At 36.8% G+C, this 18455-nt stretch overlaps 1 protein-coding gene across 2 annotated transcripts in view; it reads left to right on the top strand.

The window, feature by feature from the left end:
* The window catches only part of TMTC2 (transmembrane O-mannosyltransferase targeting cadherins 2), a 240895-nt gene that overhangs the window by 108274 nt on the left and 114166 nt on the right, over window positions 1-18455 (top strand). The gene's annotated exons all lie outside the window — the stretch shown is intronic.

Here is an 18455-nt window from a genome sequence, read left to right as displayed (position 1 = left end):
GATTTCTCATCTATGTGAATTAAAAAGAAATTGTAGATATTGATAAAACAATGATGATTTCTGTTTGCTTAGTCTATATATCTTTAGTATAAAAGGAAATAGTAGAGGGAAAAAAAGCCCAAAGCACCTCTAGTCGCTGGTAGTTTCCTCTTAAACTGCTGTCATATGCCGACTTGGTGATCATACTCTTTTCTGACAAAATTGAAAAGGAAAGAATAATTTTCTATACATTTATAAACATGCTTTCTTTTTTTTTACTCCTATGTATTGGAGTATGTAAGACCTCTGTTGCATGTCAGTAACCAAATACTGTATGGTACATAGTTTACCTAATGTTCAGTGGAAACAAAGAGTAAACTAATTTAGTTTTGTTTTCTTCTCTCCCTTAAACTGCATCTGTAACAGCAAGCTTTATACTGAAAGGCCCAGGATGAGACTTTTTTCAAGTACTTCAAGGAGTTTGGGTAATAATTCAAGTGTTAGCTTATTCTATACAATTAAACTGGTAAAAACATTCATATGACACAGAGAATTCTGAACACCTAGAAAGTTTTTTATTACTAAACACTCATTGCTGAAACCAAAACCTTTGAAGATACTTCTGTTTAACTTTTCATGGGGAAAAGCTTTTTCTCCCCCTTTTCTTCCTTTTCTCCTTGAAGGCCAGGGTAAAATTGGTCCAGAAGAAACCTAAGTGACAGAGATGAAATCCAAGCTTCCACATCCCAATGTTTTTGAACACAACGCCTCTTGTCCTGGGTGTGGAGCTCTAAATTTGGGCACCGGGGCTTGCGAGGTTTTTTTTCACCCAGCATCAGAGGTGTCTTGGACAGTAAACTGGTGTCTGTGGAAATGTACTTTGCCATCTGTAATGACAGAAATAACAATTCTGTGCTTTGTAGATTACAAACCTAAATGGAGATTGGAATTTAGCTGGAGGGAATGTTATGGGGAGAGACTACAGTGAACAAAAATACGAATATTTTTCTTGATCTGCCAGAAATCCATTTCCTAATTCAATAAATTAGTGGCTACCTATTTCTTGCATGGCTGTTCAGGCTGAGTGCTGCTGGCCAAGTTTTACCTCCATGCCAGGGAAGCCTCTGTTCATTCATGTACTGCCTCTGTGTGTTTCATTACTGAGAAGCCCAGGTGGGAGCTTCAATTATAAAGTATCTCCAGTAAGTCTTCTTTTTTATCTAAGTTTTACAAAAATCCTTCACAGATTATATAGATTTCTGTAAGAATATAATGTTTTGCAGGGCTTGGGATGTCAGGAATATCTTCATTGGCCTAGCTTGTTATGAGAATCATTCCTTTTTGAGTACTTGTCTGCACACTCTTTTGTACTCCACCTTTGCATGGCCTCTACCTTTAGCATCGCAGTTTCCTGTTCCCAAGCATTCCCCGGGCAATAAAGGAGTGAAATAAAAGCCTTTTGTAAAGATAATAATTGTAAATTAAAAAAAAAAATCAAGACAGGTGTATCAAAGAGGAACAAAGGTAGCACCTTAAAAGCAAATTGAAGCAAATGTGTCAATCTTCTCGAAGGCTTCACATTGTGTGATAAAAATGCTTTAGGGCAACAAACCCATTATGATGACCAAAAAAAGATACTGAAAATAATAATTCTAGTATATTACCTCCTTATCAGTCATTATTTTCCAAAGCACTTTCTTACTGTATTTATATTTCCTTCGGCCTTTGCATTTTACCTTTTCACATAAAATACTGTTTAGTGAATGTTCAGGTTAGTGAGTCTCTGGCCTGCTCTGAATACTGAATCTGGAAAGTGCTTTTGGAAGATGTATGTACTTGATATCTGGATGATTTGAGAATGATCAATGCACTTAGAGTTGAGAAATTTGGATTTTGATTGTAGCATGTCTGACCAATATATGACAAATCCTGACTATGAAGGCAGGTTAGATGCTGTCCTTTTGATTTGAAATTACATTTAGATTTATTTTCAAGTAAATTGAGGATGATTGCGCTATAAGATGGACAATTCAAAGTAATAACCTGTCACTTTTGAAATAATTAGTAGGAACTAAATTATGTTTTTTCACTAAAACCTTTTGATTTAATTTGGTTCTGTCTTTATATATGTTGATAAAAACAAGTGAGGTTTTTGTTGTTGTTGTCTGTTTGTTCATCCACTTTGTATTTAGAAAAATCAAAACCCCAAGTATATAGCTAAGATTAATTTTTGCATTATGCAGAATTAAAGGAATTAAAGCACACACTTGGATTAAGTTTGTTCCTTTTTTTTTTATGTATTGCAATCACTATTTCTTGCTTGAAAAGACATTTCTGCACTGTAAATTGATGAGACCAAAGTAGCTATTTACTGTGTAAACCCAACTGGCTTGAGCATTTGAAAAGCTAGAGTACAGTTTAAACTGAACCAAAACCCTTCCACCATATAAAAGCCCTTCTCCTCAGAGAGCTCTGTATTAAAATGCCAGGGCAATTAGAGTTGTGTTCATATATGTCTTCTGGAATTTGTGCTTTATGTTTTCCAACTTTAATATTGGGATATGGCAGCTTCAGGAGAAAGGGGAAAAAAATACATCAAAAAGATCAATCAAGGAAAAAGTTAGTCTTTTGTAGTGCAGTGGAAGGGTACAGTGTAGAATGGAACCAAGGAAGAGAGGAAATAATTTTCAGGTTGGTTAGCTCAAATACGTACTATCTAAGTAAGCAGTAATGGTGGGAAACTGAATGCTTTGTAATGGAATAGTAGAAAGGTGTTACCCCTTTCAATCTCAAACTTTCAAGGTTTTTTCCACTTTCAAGCTCAAACCTGTCCAGTTGAGCTGGTACATCTGTTTTCTAGACTGTCCTGCAAAATGAACCAAGAGAAAGTACAGGTAAAAAAGTAATCTTTAAACACCATTTCCCTGCCTTGTCCAAAATATCCCAGATATATCTTTAGGAGTTATTTCAAGCTTGAATCAATTCAGTTTTATTCTGTCCTCATCGTTGCCCTACAAATAGCTCAATGGCAAACACTGCGAAGGGAGGTACAGGAACAGAAACAACAGAAAGAGAGAGGGATTTGGGGCGAGTGGGTGGTTAAGGACAGGAGCTGGCATGCTGCCAGACTATAACTTTCAGCTTCTGTAAGCTTTTTCAGAATATACCACTGGGGGAACTGGGACATGATTATTTATGTTTAAAGAACAATAAAACTAGTGACTGTTTTCAGGATGGTCAGTGTAGTATGAACTGGTAAAAGCAACTTCAGAAATGCTCCAGCTGATGGTAGGAAATGGTATTGGTGTGACAAGCCTATATTTTCCATTGTGTTCTTACTTTGGGCCGATATCCAATGAATATAAAGCGATGGCTACTACACAACACCGAATATCATGTGAGTCCTGATTTGTCACATCGAGGACATGACAGCATCCCAGTGTGATTTGAGTACACTGCCAGGGCTTCTGAACAAGGTGGCTGCAAAGCAGGAACACCAGCAGAGTAGATAAATGTTACCCCTTTATTTAGAAGCTATTCTTAAAGAACCTTAAAAATGTATGTAATAGCTATTTATTGAACTGTGCAGCTCTTTTCTCTCTCATCTGTGTATTGGTTATTCAGTAGAACTTGGATGCTGATTTTTTTCCTTTTGCCAAGTCTTGTATTCCCATCTGCCTGTGATGCTCTCACTCTGGCAGAAAAAGTTGTCAGTCTGGATCCCATCTCATTTGGTTAGCTCTGTTTTATTCTCACTGGCTGACAAGAACCTACTTGCTATCTTTAAGTGAGAAGATTTTGACAGAATCCTATTTATTGTGGTCATAAATTAGTTGTCTGAAATGAGACAAAGAAGTGGTTTTCCACTGGGGCAAAGCATTCCTTACGGAAGAAAGTTAGAATTTTGTTTGATTTTTTCAGCACTTTAGACCTTGAGTCATTTGCAGCGTACATTGTGTAGCAGGTACACAGATTGATTGAGTTGTCAGGTATGATAGGTATCAAAGGGCGGTACCTCTCTGCAGCTAGACTTGTGCAAGTTAAACCACCAAAGGTGAAGGAGTGAGAGGGGGAAACTTATATATGGGAGAAAGCTCTGATCAAGTTTGTTATTAAAGAAAATATGCAAATTCATAGGCCTAATTGTTTTTGTACTTGCAATATTCAGCTTGAGAGCAAAAGCATTAATCAACAGTTTTCTGTCCAATTAATAGTACGAAGCTAATACAAACACTACTGCGCTGATCTTTTTTCATCTTGTGGAGTTTTTTAGGTTTTCCTTTGTTTGCTTGGGAGTTCATTTTTTGTTTTGTTTTGGGTTTTTTGGTTAGTTTTTTTTTAAGTGGGAATGGAACTGGATAACATAAGCAGTTAAAAAAGATGGGGCAAATACATTTAAAGCTCATTTTTAATATAATGGTAATGATAAACTATTGCTCTGTGGTATGCATACAAACTCACTTACAGAAGTAACTAAACCAGATGTATGTTCTACTAATGTTCTATTGCTATGATACAGTAACATTTTACGAAATCAACATATTGTTAGTACAGGCGGCTTGTTATACTAAAATAAGGAAATGTCTCTTTTCCCATCACTTATTTGATTAAAATCTCCCTCCGGGAGGTCTGTCTCACATGTGGAATTAGTTACTGGTATCTGTAGCTTATCATGAGCCACAAATTGGATTGCAGGATGCATTATCCAGCCTTCTGTACTATTATAACGGTATTGGTTTTGTAAAAAGCAATTTTATTGGAAGCTTATATTTTATTTAAGGTAATGATGTAAACCTGGGGCCTCCGTGGATGACATGGTCAACCACCAAACCAAGTTTTATGAAACTCTACTTTCTTTTATGGTCTTGGAACAGCCGTAATTGTGGCTGATATGTATGATTGCTGCTAGGTATTAGATAAAGCTACTGATTTTTGAGAACACTCTAACTTCAAGTAAGCCACTTTCTACATCCTTTAGTCTTTGAAGTTTCTTCTTTTAGAACTATTGTGCTTTGGAAAGCAATGTCAAAATAAAGTGCTGCTCTTGGTTAAAGTTTGCAGTCTTATTCTTCCCTTCTGAGGAGCTTAGCAGTGCAGTGGTTGGTCTTGCTTATGCTTTACCTCTTCTCCACCTAAAAGTTTTGCTGTTTTGCAGCAGTGTTTCAACCTTATTTAAAATATATTTTCTGCTTATTTCCTACGTCTCAGGAATTTTGTTACACTTGAACTTATCCACAGGTGTTGATATTTTGACAGATCTTATCGGTAAGGTATTATTTTGTAAGTTATTTCCCTTTTGGGTGCCTTGTATCTTTGAAATACAGTGTTTAGAATGTTTAGACTGTTAGGGTACCAGCTGCTCTCTTGCAGGACAGACTTCGTTCTTAGATATTTAGCAAATGTAATTTTCGTTTGGACTGCTTGTATTCCAGTTAAAAATAATAAAGAATTTAAAGCTTTAAAACATGACTTGACCTCTCACAGGTTCATTTTGTGTAACAACTGCATATTCAAGTGTTCTGTGCTGTTAATTATTGCATTTGTGGGCTGGGTAACCTTTTATCATTTCAAGAGCTGTGGAAAAGATTGAGGGCTCCATTGCCAGCTGGGGCCCCATGCTGTCCCTACCATCTCTGTCTGCAGTGGTCAGCTGGGGGTTAATTTTCCTGGCAGCTTTAAGGCTGAACAGAGCTGTGGAAATGCTGAGATGAATGTGCCTGCACAGACATTGCTCATCTTTGCGGATGAGCCAGCCTGATGATTTTCTCTTCACTCTGCTGGACGGCAACAGCATGGGGCCTGTGCAGTCCTGACCACACTCCCCCGACCCAGCAGATATCTCCTAGACAGAAGAAGCTTTTTGCAATTTACTTCTCTCTTGACAATTTCAAGTAGCTTATACTGCTGTTTCCTGTAGTTCCCACAGCTCCTTGCTGCTTTTCTGTTTGATCCTGAAATAAGAAAAGTGAGATTGGCCTCTGCTGTCTTCTCAGAGATATTGATCTCCTGCAGGTCCCTGTGATGTTGGTGGAGTGGTACTGAATTGGACATCAATATGTATAAATAGCTGTTGTTTCCTGAAAGTATTTTCGTGGAGGGATTTAAACAGATCACATATGACAGAAATACAGCATCCAAGGGCAAATTTATCAATGGTGTATCTTTTTAAAAATAAGGAATCATAAGCTGTCTTGGTGAAGTCACTGACACTGGCATAGTATGGATTATATTTTAATATTGAATCTGTAATGCCCTTATTGGTGTTGACACTAAAATCCTCATTACTTTTATCTAGCTGCTTGAGGTCTACAGTAATATTTGGGAGCATGTATTTGAGAATGCCTCTCTGGAAAGATGAAAAAGGCAAAGTATTCTTTAATAAATGAGTAAGTAAATAAAAAAATGAGAGAAGCCTTTTCATATTTACAGAAACTGTGAAGAAGCTTCTATTTAACAAAGAGTTTAGTTTGCCAGAGAAGGGTTGTCACTGTCTTCAGTAACCATACGATTTATACTGTATTGTAGCATGCAAAGTATACTGTGTTCTTCCTGCTGTGGCTTAACCCCAACCTGACAAAGCCATCCCCGGTAGGACGGGAAAGAGGAAAAGTCAGAAAACTAATGTATTGGGATAAAGGCAGTTTAATAGATAGCACAAAAACTGTGTGTGCAAATGAAGCAAGGAATCAATTCATTGCTCTCCATGGGCAGGCAGGTGTTCAGCCATCTCCAGGACAGCAGGGCTCTGTCATGCGTTACAACTTGGGAGGACAAACACCACCACTCTGAGTATCTGCCCCTTCCTCCTTTTTCCCCAAGCTTTCTATGCTGAGCATGATGCCATATGGTCTGGAATGTCTCTATGGTCAGGTTTCCTGGCTGTGTACGCTCCCCACTGCTTGTGCAGCCCCTGCCTCCTCACTGATGGGACTGTGTGAGGAACAGAAAAGGTCTTGATGCTGTGTGAGCACTGCTCAGCATAACAACATCATCCCAGAGTTATCAGCACCATTTCCAACATATAATCCAAGTAAATATAAAACCATGCCCCATTCTAGCTACTATGAAGAAAATTAACAAACCAGCCCAAACCAGCATATTCTCCCTGGTCTAAAAGGGAGCATCTCTTCAAGAGGCACAAGGTGAGAAAGTTTCCACAGGCTTTGCGCAGGTTTTGTTAGTACTTGTTTTTTATTCTGAGGTGATATGCCAATTGCTGACATCAAGAACACCATGGCATTTTTATAGTGCTGCTTAATTACAGGGTCTTGGTGAGCTCACTAATTTCCAGTCTGTAAAACCTTTGCAAATAGTATCAACCTGAAAATGTTACTCTTGTAGTTTTTAATGTTTCTCAGAATACTTAAGGAATCAGTTGAAAGCACCGAGTTTATCAGAATATCTAACAACTGTGTTTCAGAATTAGGCATTTACAGGTGTAGATTTTTCTTCATTTTAGTGATTATTTTTGTTCCCTAATTAAAGAAGCTCTGTAAAACTGTTTTTCCAGAGGCTGGCAATTTTTCTGTTTAAATATTGGTATTAAAGAACAGTTGAATTTTATGCTTTTTGTTAGGGTAGGTAAATATTTTATATGTTTAATACTTTAATATATTTTATGCTGAGATAAGGGGACTTGGGTACCTGTGAATTTTGGGGGATAAGAAATACATGCAACTTTGCCCAATCTTCAGTTTTCCATTTGTCCACTAGCTAGAAAGCCACATTCCTTACCCTCTAGCTCTGCTTCTCCCATGGGTCAGTTGTCTGAGTACTGGCCACAAAATGGGAAAAACAACATGCAGTGCTAAAGCTTGATCATGTTTTAATGTGTTGAATGTTTGCTGGTGTAATTTGTTTTCAGCCGGTTTTCTTCAGGAGTTATGCCTTTCTGCTTAAACCTGGTTTAGTGCCTTGGTTAAAATGCATACATTCATAGTTGTATTCATCAAGTATGGATTTTGTTTGTTAAATACCACACAAAATTTATACCTGTGTCTATATGTTCAATAATGAGTACCTTACTTTAGCCTCCTAATGTCATGTTTAGACTCCTAAATGTCCTGATGAAAGTGTTAAATGCTTGTAGCTCCTGGTGAGCTTTACCTGATTAATGCATCACATTTGGTCAATCAAGATAAATAGCAAGCTAAACTTTCTGCTCCCAGCAGTCAGGGCATGCAATAATAGTGTCAGAAGACGGAAAACCTGTAAGCATGTCCCCCATCAGAATCAGATTAGGGAGCAGGTGCAGCTTCTGGATGCTTTGAGTTCTGACTCTCAGCAGTGTGTTACAGCACCTTTGGGAAAGATAACACTGCTGAGAGCACATGAAGATCAGGCTCCTGATTTTTGAGCATTTTAGCTGTAGTCATCTAAGTTTCAGAACTGAGCACTTTGACAGCATTGCCGGAGTCTGTTTGATAGAACTGCATTCTCAGAGTCCTGCACAAGAAAGACCTGTTCCTGGTACATGAGCATGAGCTCTGATTCCAGACCCGGGAGAAGGTGTTTTTAAGGAGCAGGAACATATGCAAACCCTAGGCCACAAGGGAGACTATTCTCTTGGTTTAGGGTTTAATTTTAAATTTCCTGGCTTATGCTCATTTTTATTTAAGTCATAATGATTTAATGATTATGTGTGCACTTTCTCTGATTCTAAACATTAACCTTTGTAGACAGTTACAATATTAAAAAGGGGGAAAGTACAAATGCATAATATTTACAGTCGAAACAGCCAGTTGTGATAGAAGGCAGCAAACATTTTTTGACATATTTACTGGAGGAACTGGACAATGCTTTGTACATATGCCTGTATTTCTTTTTCCATCTGCAATGTAGATTAGGTATGGGGAGGGAAGGAACCCAGGCTTGCAATTCTGTAGCTGTCTTTATGGGTCAGTTATTAGGAGGAGAATTTCTAGCCTCACTAACCTTGAATGTCACTTAGAAAAGAAGAATCTCTTGATGCTGCAGATAATCCGCATTGGGAGAAAGGGAAAACAACATATTTTTTTATTCCTAAGTTTCTCGGAAGCAAGGTGAAAACGTGCATGCAGAAATTATGTTAAAATTTTCCAGAAGCTTTTGAGGGAAGGGAGAGATAATTTTTGTACTTGGCTCTTAAATGCCAGGTAGAACACATGTACCTGTTTATGAACAGAATGGTAAGATTTTCAGACACATACACAGATTGCTTTTAAGGCTGTAGATTTGGTTAGGTTGTGCAAAAGTCAAAGCTTCTGTAACATTTAATCACCAAAATCTTGTTTTCCTCCTTGACAATATAATATGAAATTAAATTCCCATAGCAACAAAGTCTTTAAAGTTAGCATAGGGACATACTGACTTAATAAAGGCAATGAGGGAACAAGGCAAAAGAGAGGGTAGAATTGTATTGTGTCTCTGTAAATTCTTTCTCTCCCAGAAAACAGGACTTTGGGGGTTATGGATAAATTTTTTGCATGTTTTAGTATGCATGTTTTAAAAGTATCCTGGGTAGCTTGTACTGCTGTAGAGTACAATGAAGCTTGCGTCAACAGCAGTGTTTATTTAGTAGGGATTGTAAGATTATGGTTTATTTTTAAAATATGGTTTATTATAGGTCTGTCTCTTACTTGGAGATTTTTCTCCGTAAAACACATTATTAGAAGTGGCAAAACCCTACCACAAAATAGCTCCCCTGAGTTTTAAAAATAAGCAGTGCCAATTTTTTAACTTTAACTCTTGCTTCTTTGGACTATTTCATATATAACATTTTTTGCTTCTTGTAATTTGAAATCTGAGGAAAGTCAGCATTAGCAATTCTGCAGAGTGATTTTTTCATAGTTTGTGTAAACCATTATATTTTTACCTCTTCTGACCTGAGCTGTTAACTAAGAACATGACAGTTTGTGGTTAAGTCTGGTTGAGAATATGGATTGAAAAATACCAGTTTCCATGATTATGCAATTCTGTTTAGTTACAAAACAAATTCCAAGAATAATTTCTTCCAGAACAAAAAGTATCAAATTATGTATTTTTATTCAAGTTTTAAACTCCTTTCTGCTAGAAGGTGTCTGCATAGTGTGTATTTTTACCTTGCTTCATTTGCCCCTTCCCTGATCTCTTACTGATTCGCATACTTGCCATACCATACAAACCAATGTCCCCCATCCCAAGCTAGACAAGTTAAAAATCCCTAACAAAAACAAAATTAAAAAAATTCCCTCAAAACAAACAACCCCCCCGATTATGACACCTTTTGTCCATGTATCTTTGTTCTTGTGGTGACATTTTTCCTTGGAAGAGAGCATCAATTAATTATTTCAGTCAACTGCTGGAAAAGATCTTAGTGGTAAAAAACTCATCTCAAGTTAGACTTGTACCATAGTATGCAGTTAGTGATAATGGTACAGTGTGAAAGTATCCAAGCTGGTATAGGCTGCAAAAATTGATTTAAAGGCAAGGCGAGTAGGTGGGGTCCTTGGCCACCTGATACTAGACTGGTGCTACAGCACAAAGTTTGATGCTGGCCAGACAGGTACATATACCCTGATTTCATAGTTTGACCCAAGTGTTTATGAGCCCTTATCACTACACATTCTAGTAAAAAGTTTGCCCTGTCATCATCTCAGGCCTTTCAAAATCAGAAAGAAGTGTTAATAATTGAGAGGTAAACATTGAAAATATTTAATTTGCTTTCTGTTTTGTAAATCTAGGGAGTAAACCTTTTCAAGATTTCATCTCTAATCATGAAGTTTGCAAAGGGGGAAGAAAAATTCCTTACTTGCTAAAAATTGTGCTTCTTACCCCATGCTAGGATACTTTCAGATAAAAGTGTGACCTGGCTTCAGGTGTGGCAGATTTCTTGATATCTGGAATCCCACTTTTTACCTGCAGTTACACTTCAGGCACTTTATGTACCCCAATTTTTTTGGGAGGGGGGATAAAAGAAAAATAAGCAAGTACCATCAATACTTGTTTATATTTTATTTATTGTTTTGATAGCTCTGCATTGACATATTTTGATGATGTGATTTCTAAATGCGCCTTTAAAAACCATGATACTTTTATATCTGTTGATTTTCAATCTAGTAAATGTTTTCTGCTCCAACATAGACCTTGACACATACGGTGCCATATTAAATCTTGAACCTTGCAAATAAACATTTCTACCTTGGCACTTCCCTGCTCATGATATGGTGTGTTGTCAGCAATCTGTGATTGTACAGTAGCGATAAAGGTTGATGTGTCCTTGTGCTCTCAGGTTGGTCTCCAAGGTTCTGGAGCACCCAGATGGCTCCTCCATGCTCTGGTAATCTGATAATAACCTCTGCCATCATCAGGTGAAATAATGAAGATACAGGTGTCAGCCTCTTCACTACAATATGCCTTACTCATATTTGTAACTGCAAATCTACATCCAGTAAGGAGGTGAAATATCCATGGAATAGCTACATGGGATAGATATCTCCTTCAGTTATATCCTGGTTTCCTGATAGAAATGAATTCAGTCTGAAATGATAACGTTATTCTGAAGCAGCAGTTACTTAATAGATTTATTAATGAAGACAGTGCTCTTTGACTTAGTCCTTGGTGGTCAGTGTTTTAGCTTCAGGTCTGTATCAATCTGAACTAATATTTGTAGTTTTTTTCCTGTGATATTAGAATGAAGGAATTTCAGTGCCTGGTTACATCCAACCCTTTGGACTAGCTGCCTGAATTATAGGGAAAAAAGGGCAAAATCAGTAATTGTGAAAAAAAAAATAATTGATTGAAATGTTAGGCATATGAAAATTTGGGTGCCTCTACAGGTTAAATATTCCTATATTAATCAGCAGAGTTGTTCTTACCAGCCAGGTGATACAACACCTGTTCTCTGTCAATATTGTATGCAGTGTTTGTGCATTTTCTTGTAAGTTTTGGCAGATAAATGAAAAGTGAAATTTTATAAAATCTTATTTGGTATGTGACCTTCCGCTCTGTGTCACTGGTGATTAGCAACCGACGTACTACCTCACTGGGGTAATAAATTCATGTTTTAGTACAGTTATTTGTTTTACTTGTAGTGTGGCAGACAGCTCCAAACCCTCAGAGGGAGCTTTTTAAGTCCGTCTGTCTGTCTGCTCTGTTTTGCTATTTCATCCTCTGGGCATGGTTGCAGTATTTTGATTAAATGTTCTATTACTGCAATACATAAATAATTTAAAATACCTTTTTTAAAAAAAAAGTATTAGTATTTAAAACAAGCCCAAACATACTTGTGTGCAAACTCATTGCAGGCTTAACCTTTTTTTGAGTCCCAAAGCCAAGCTGCTCAGCATCAACAGACTTTCTCCAAACCTATCAATATCAAGAGATGCAGCAAAATGGCTCCAAAATTTTCTGACTACAAGTCCTAGAAGTGCTTTTTAAGGAAACTGAATTTTCTGTTCATTAAAACAATTAAGTAAATTTTTCCTTTTTTTTTTCCTGTTGATAATGTCAGTGACTGTGGAAATTTAAGTCTATTGTGTTTTCTTTACACATTTTTTTTGGTAAACTAGTATATTCTGCCGTGAGCTGGCTGATGCAGCCAATTGTGAATTATGTAGAATGCTTGCAGAATCACAGACTCCTTGTGAAAGCTGAATTAAATGTAATATCCAGTTAACATTGTCACAGCTTCTGCAGTTCTACACTTGAATTTTACATCCTTGTTCTGTGTGCTGTCCTTAAGAATGAAGACCATGATTTTAATGTGAGACTGTTGACTTTTTCTGGGCTTTGTCCTGTGAAGGTCTTAACTGAACCCTGAAGCAGGGCTTCATGTTCAAGAGTTGTTGTTTTGATTTGTTGGGGTTTTTTTCCCTTAAGATATTTGTTGATCTAATAAAAGCTGCCTTTGTGATGTGCTAATGCATCATGGGTGTACCTCTATTTGTATATGGGAAACAGTGAGCTTCTTCCAGGCTGTGAAAATAATTTGAAATCTAGTTCTGATGTAACGCTAGTTCTGTTCTAATGCTAAACTGTTTTTCTTCACTGGACAAACTTGTTTGCAGTCTCATGCAAGATCTTAGTCAAGATTTACTTCACAAATTTAGCTTTGGTTACTATTTGATGGTGTGTGGTGATGGCCCTGAGAAGGCCTGATGGGTTGAGGAATTTGCCTCAGCCCCTGGAGGGGTGCTCCTTGCCGAGGACAAAGGCTTTCAAACTGATAAGGTTAACATAGGGTGGAGTGTTGTTTGAGGAATGACATGGCCTCCCTTTGCAATATCTTCTATGACTGCTCAAAGGAGCCACCCCCTCTTGGGCATCTGCATCACCATCAACCCCCCAATAAATTGACTATTGGTCACAAAACCACACAAAGGAAAAAAAAAAGGTATAAAAAGTGTTTGGAGTTTAAAACTCCAGCAGAGAAGAGAGGAGAAGGAGAAATGCCAGTGTCTCTGTGAAGGTAACTGCTGCAGCTTGTCCTGTCCTCCTCCTCTTGGAACAATGTAGGGGTGAGGAGACCATGTGCTCTCTATTTTTTCTAACTTTGCTTTCTTCCTTTCTTACTTTGAGTCTTACTTTATAAGCATTTCTTTTACTAAATGTGTTTTGCTACCTTAATACTAATAACAGTAACATGCTTCACACTTTGCTACTTTATATTTGTTATTGCTTTTTGCTATTCTTACTTTATAAGACCAGCTCTGTTTTGCTCTACAGTAACTTGCTTGACTTTCAAGGTGCAGTTTCTTTTTTCAGCATGTATGTTGATAAGAAGCAGCTCTGCTCTTCCTTTTGTTTTGTGTTACAGAGAGAGTGGTGTGCAAGATACTTTATTGTCCTATGTTATTGAGAGAGTGTCTGGATAAATGTTTTAGGTGGCTGTGGTTTTAGTTAGTTCTTTGTTGCTGGTTTCTGTCTGTTGTGAAAATGGGATACATTGCTGTATTGTAACTTGAGTTTAGTGTGTTTGTCTCTGTAGAATGTATTTTGTGCTGGTTTCTTTTGGGGTGTTTTATCATCAATTAAATACAATCTTGCAGCTGAACGTTATCACCGGCAAAGCAGAACCCACAATAACTGTGACACATTTGTATTAATAAATGTTATTTCGGGAGCTGTTGTGAGAAAAGTTCTTTTTTGGCTTAAGTGTGGCTTCATATTAGAAGTCAGAAAACCTTCCAACCTGTGGGCTGTCCATTAGTTGACAGACAGTGTTGGGGAACATAAGACTCTGATCATCTAGAAGCGCTTATTGCTAATGTTTTTCTCCCTGGCTTAAGTGTGGTCCTCATATCAGGGGTTAGAATACCTTCCAGACTGTGTTCTGTCCTAGTTCAGCAGGCAGTGCTGGGTTCGTAAGGCTCTAATTTTTCTGGAGGCACTTATTGTTATAATTTCTCGCTGTCTGAAGTGTAGCTTCATGTCAGATGTCAAAACCCCTTCCAACCTATGTGCTGTCTGGTAGTTGGCAGACAGTGTTGGGTATATAAGGATCTGATTGTCTGGGAGCGCATACAGCTAATAACTTTTAATTAATACAGTTAAGACTGGAATTCTTTGTATTTCTGTCTCCCTCCTCCCTTTCACATGACAGATGCTGTTTTCCTGGTGTAGGTCAGAAACGACTGGGCCTGAAGAGAGATTATCTAGAGATTCTCTCCCCAAAATGGGAGATTGGTTAAACAAGATCTAAACTGTTAAATCATTGCTTAAAAGGCTTTTATTTTTCTGGTAAGTTAGTACGTAGTTTTCAAAATCCTATCTGAAGCAAAGTTGTCTTGCTGTTTTTCAAATTATTAGAGATAAGCAGAGAAGGGGAAAATGACTATTTTCTCCATCATGCAGAGAGAAAAATCTTTGATTTCTTGTATCCTTTGGATGCTAAAAAATTCAATAGTGCATAATACATAAATAAATCCTAAATGTTAACCCACAGCTACTTCAGATAGGAAATGTTAATGAAGCTGAGGCTGCCATTGAAGACTAGTCAATCAATTTCCATGTTAAACATACTGTTTGGTACCCCACTGAACACTAAGGACTTGCCATCTAAAGTTAACAGCAGCAATGAACAGTAAAGGATTATTGTTCTGCTAGAAGATTCCTCAGATACCTAACTGTGGCATTATTGTACATATGCCCATGGGTTTATCCCCGTCTCTAAAAATCTGTAATATTTTTCAAAGCATGCATGGAAAATTATTTAGATGAGGATCACATTGAAATGCTTGATACAAAGTCAAAATTCCTATTGCTAAATCAGAGTTAATATTGCTTGAGCCTATTTGAACTACCTGTTGGGAAAATCCAGGGTTGATATGCTGCAGGAAAGAAGATTGTCATGAGGCTGCTTAAATATGAAAGTTGTGGATAAGTGATTGGAAATACCAGAATCATGAGACATGATTTTGAGCCCAAATATGTTCTCATGAAGTTTACAAGTGCTTTTAGTAGCAGACAACTCAAAGCACTTTTGTAAAAGGGAAATAAAACATGGGCAGATATGTCTTTCAGAAGAAATCCAAGGACAGTGAAAACCAGAGTGATTGAGTGGTTGCCAAAGAGAATGAAGTGAGAGACACAGCAGCAGAGAAGGAAGAACTTCATTAGAGACAACAAGGAGGAGCTGACAAAAACAAAACCCTTTATCTCCCTCAAAATCCCACACCCCTGCAAAATCAGGATGGAGACTTTGTCACTTAAAATTACTCTATAAGAATAACAATGCAGTTTGAGCAGCTGGGAAGAAAAGGAGAACATACATGAACTTAATCCTGTTTTCTTTTTGTTTGTAAAGATTGTAAAATAAAACAAAATGATGACGAGAGGAGAGTAATAAGAAAAATATGAACTCATAATGTTATTGGTTCTTGAGTTCATAGTTTAAATTATAAGTTAAACTTCAATGTTTTAGTTTTCCACTCAGGAGAAGTAATAGTGTACAGAGAGGAATGTGTGTGCAGTTATATTTTCATATGCATTCATTTAGTCGGTTGATCATACACTGTGCTTGTAGTAAACTTCTGAAGAGATGGTGGATCATCTTACCTAGAAATTCTGAGTTCTAACATGTAAATGATTAAACTAAAAATATACAAATTCTTTCCTGTAGTTTTAAAATTTTGTTGTCTGAATTTTGCATCTTGTTCTTCTGTTATATTTCTGCTCCATCTCAATTTTACTTTAAAAATAATTCATATTGATGTTGTTAAGACTGTTACTATGTGGATGAAAACCTGGGTAGGTGACAGACAAACCAGAGGTGTAAATGACTGTGTCAAAAATAACTGGAATGTTAGAGACTTATATTTACGTCTGTACTATGCTATGTCTTTCTAAATACTTTTTAAGCGTCCCAGAGAAAATTTTTAGAGGATTTTGAAAATAAAGGACTCAAATATACCACAATTAAAAGGGGATGAGACAAGTCACAGCTCTCAAGCTAACAGAGCTAGTCTTTCGAGGTAATTTGAAACGTTTCCAGATGATTAAGAAATATATATTTTGTGCATGTTGTCTTTTTATTAGAATAGAGGATCTGAGAAGGTGCATTTTTTTTTCTTTAGTGTACTAGACTCAACCCTTGTGCCTCTCTCTCACCTTGCCCATCTGCTGCAATTTTTATGCTGCCAAGTGTTTCTTTAACAGGTGCTCTGTTGTGTCCAAGTATACATTTGGAACTAGAAGCAGGGACCTAATCTTAATGAACTGCAGTTTCAAAGTGGGTTTAAGAGATTAGGGTAATTTGCTTCTAAGAAATTATAATCTAAAACTAATGATCACAGATGTTCGCTCAGGTAAAAGAAATAATTACCCCACCTAAAATTAGAATAGAGCTTTGCCCTTCCTATCTTTACTTAACATTTCAGAGTGTTACTAACTTACGCTATTAAATGTTACTTGAGAAGATATTGAATTAAAGATGGTTTACAGTCCTGTATTTTAGCAGGATACATGTAACCAATTGGGTACTACTACTGCAATTAGATTAGAAATGTGGATGACAGTATCTTTTTAAAAAATGCTAGTTAATGCAAGTGATTTGTTTGAAAAAAGAGTAACTGTGTAAAGAAATTTTGGGTGATGGTGTTACAAAATATAAACCAGATGTTAGAAGAGGAGTAATTTGAAGAAGCTAATTGTGAAAGTGTGTCCTGCCATATCTTCCTAAAGAAGCTAAGTCTTGAAATAGATTCTGTGAGCTGTGCAAGAATGAGGTTTTTCCTTTCTATATAACATTTTAGATTTTTAAAAGCCAAAACTTTTTTGCAGGATTTTCTCTACATGAGATAATTATGAGTAAAAATGTTAGAAATAAGACAAAAGCAGCAGAAAGTCAGGGGCTAGATGCTTTTATTTTATTTTATTTTTTATAAGGGAGGCCAGAAAACAAAACTTTCAAGTTTAGCATTATGATGACAGAGTTGACTGTTAATTTAGAAATAATTGAATAATAATAATAATATAATGCTTGAAGGGACTTTTTTCACGTTCTCTAGTGAAGAATGAGCCTCTCTTACACCAGGTTGTGAGACTATTCATTCAAGTTAAAGAGGGAAGCCTATTATGTATTGTGAACAGAGCTAGTTTGGAAAAGCTTACAGTTAGAAAAAAGGTACATAAATTGTGGAAGTGGAATGTGTTCCTAATTGACAGTCTGATAACTTAAGGTCTTGACTTTACTTCGTGCTTTGTCAAGAAAACTGCAAATCTTAAGAAAGGAGAGGTAAAAATCCAAGTTAGCTGTATAAGCTCACTGGTAAGATGTGTCAGTCCAGATTGATAAACACACAACAGATGATCCAAGAGCTGAGCAAGACCTTTATTGAACTAGTTTCTGCAAAAGAGCCCTTCACTTTAGAAGGACAATATCATACACACCAAATCTAAACATAATTTATACATGCCAAGACTGGAAATTTGCCATAGAAGGCTTTATTTTAGGAAAGAGGAACCAACTGTTCTCATGTTAGCTCTGTACTGTCCCAAGGACCCGGCTCTTTATTCTTTTTCTAATGCCATCAATGATAACCTAAAGGTGAAAAGTTTGAAGTCTGATCTAAATATATAATCTTTGAAATTCCAGCAAGAAAATGAAGTAGGAAAAAAAATCACTGAACCTGAATCACCTGCTAATTGCCCATGCATCTTTATCCACCATGTGAATTTACTTTGTCAGTGAGATTGAGTGGTGTCCATGTCTCTCTCTAGGTTTAGTAGAAATTGTTGTGACCAAGAAGGATTTAAAAATGCATTTGACTAATCTTACTTTATACTGTCAACTATTATTTAGATAAATGTTAAACAGCAACTGATTAGAAAGTCTAGACAACTGAGTGACAGTAGATTTTTTTGTTTTGAATTCTGGGAAAAGCTGAAGAGCTTTTAGCATATTCTAACATTTTATTGTGTATCTCTGGAAAATACCAACCTCTTAGAAGGTTATGCTGTCATGTCTCTCCCCTGTCAAGTAAATCATCCTAATGTATGTGTGAAGCATCACGAGGTTC

The sequence above is a fragment of the Pithys albifrons genome, chromosome 3 (genome assembly GCF_047495875.1).
Source record: "Pithys albifrons albifrons isolate INPA30051 chromosome 3, PitAlb_v1, whole genome shotgun sequence".
Classification (NCBI taxonomy): domain Eukaryota; kingdom Metazoa; phylum Chordata; class Aves; order Passeriformes; family Thamnophilidae; genus Pithys; species Pithys albifrons.
This window is presented reverse-complemented; position numbering and strand designations above follow the sequence as displayed.